The following is a 1,380-nucleotide window of genomic DNA, read 5'->3' on the forward strand; positions in this document are numbered from 1 at the left end:
CCCAGAGGGAGTAGCTACACAGCTTTGCTAAAATCCCACAGATTGTAACACTTCATCTTGAACTTTAGAAGTCATAGCAACCCCTAAAAGCAACCCCTGTGTTTTTTCAGCCAACAGTTTATTCAGTCCTGGCTCCAATTCGAAATCCTATGGGCCACCTGGCCCCAAATGAAAACAAAACCCAACTACTTTTAAGTGCAAACTTAAAATATTCTGTCCAACTGCCATCCACTTAGAAGGTAATTTGTAACGTGGGCTCAGATCTTGAATTTGGATTTTTTTAGTTGGATCTTGATACCTCAGCACAACCTCCAAAACATTTGCCCACATGGCTTTAATCAGGGACTTGGACAGGAAAATAATTGGGTGTATTTTGGTTGTGCTTCCCAGCAGATTCACTCCCTGGTCCTCAAGCTCCAGCAAATGCTGGTGAGAAAGCTGGGGAGGAGCAAGCGGGAATTAAAGCATTTGAAGGACATGTTTAATTCTCAAACCTGTTCTACTTCCAGAAAGCAGAATTTCTGTTCGTTTTAAATGCAGGATATTAAAATTCAAAGGTCTGAGATGATTTTTAAAAATGCCAAATCCCTTTTTAAGTTTCTGAACTGAAATTGCCAGCGCTGATAAAAGTTTAAATGTTATGCTAGCTTGTACCTGGAAAAAAAAAGGCTTCAGGAGCCCTTGAGCTGCACTGTGTTAAAAAAAATAAAAATCACCAGATTGGTAAAACAAGAGAGTTTTCAGCAGGTGGCTCAGAAAAGAGGGTGCCCAGGAGGGATTTATTAATCACCACTAACACCACATGAGAGACGGCACTGGAATGGCTACAAAGAACCCATGGGAAAAGATTACAGATGGATTAGGAGAGCACGTAAGGATTAGGAGAGCACGTAAGGATTAGGAGAGCACGTAAGGATTAGGAGAGCACGTAAGGATTAGGAGAGCACGTAAGGATTAGGAGAGCACGTAAGGCACAGGGAGGCAGCGGGGCTGTAATAAATCCATGACCCTGCACATGGTACGTGACTGGAGCAGCATTACAGGTGCCCTGTGCCACCCTGACCCCAAACCACGCAGCCAGGGTCCCCCCCATCATCGCACCTGCACTTCTAATGGGGAGATAATCACACACAGAATCACACAGAATTGCCTGGACTGGAAAAGACCTTTAAGGTCATTGAATCCAATCTCACACTGACCAGTCCCCGACTAACTCATGTCCCTCAGCACTGTGTCTACACGACTCTTCAATCCCTCCAGGGATGGGGACTCCACCACTGCCCTGGGCAACCCCTTCCAGTGCCTCAGAACCCTTTCAGCAAAGAAATTCTTCCTCACATCCCATCTCAACTGCCCTGGGCACAACTTGAAGCCATTTCC

This window comes from Antrostomus carolinensis, unplaced genomic scaffold, assembly GCF_000700745.2.
Source record: "Antrostomus carolinensis isolate BGI_N321 unplaced genomic scaffold, ASM70074v2 scaffold11010, whole genome shotgun sequence".
Taxonomy (NCBI): domain Eukaryota; kingdom Metazoa; phylum Chordata; class Aves; order Caprimulgiformes; family Caprimulgidae; genus Antrostomus; species Antrostomus carolinensis.